This window comes from Myotis brandtii, unplaced genomic scaffold, assembly GCF_000412655.1.
Source record: "Myotis brandtii unplaced genomic scaffold, ASM41265v1 scaffold203, whole genome shotgun sequence".
Taxonomy (NCBI): domain Eukaryota; kingdom Metazoa; phylum Chordata; class Mammalia; order Chiroptera; family Vespertilionidae; genus Myotis; species Myotis brandtii.
This window is the reverse complement of record NW_005357559.1, coordinates 1,100,051-1,100,729: the sequence shown is the minus strand read 5'-3', so window position 1 is coordinate 1,100,729 and position 679 is coordinate 1,100,051.

Genomic DNA, 679 nt, shown 5'->3' with positions numbered 1-679 from the left:
TATTTTAGAGACCCATTGCACGAAGAGATTCGTGCAATAGGCCTTCCCTTCCCCTGGCTGCCGGCACCGGTTTTTCTCTGGCAACCGGGACCCAGGCCTTCGCTCCGGCCTGAGCCTTCAGTCTTCGCTCCGCCACTTCGCCCTTCCCTCCGCCTCTTCGCCCCTACGTATGCAAATTAACCGCCATCTTTGTTGGGTTAATTTGCATACTTTCCTGATTGGCTGGTGAGCATAGCGGCGGAATGGTTAATTTACATGTTTGTCTATTATTAGATAAGATATATATATATTAGAAATGCAATATATAGCTTTAGTCACACCATATGCACTGTTTTAGCCTATAATGATAGTTGATTTTATTATACAATTGTTATGTACCACATACTGTGCACACCTAATTTATCTCCTTTATACTTCATAATAATCCTATACTAGATAGTTTTATTAACCCTCCTGAAGAAGCAACTGAGACAGAGAAAGGTGAAGCAGGTAGCCAAGTCACACGGCAAAGGTGGGATTCAAATTCAGGCAATCTGGTTCAGAACTTGTAGTTACTGCATTATACTTACTTTATATATCCTAGATTCTGCTCACCTAGAAGACTTTTTCTTAAAATAAATAAATGAATATATAAATTTCTACTAATAATCTAGGTTTATAATATCAAAATTAAAAAATA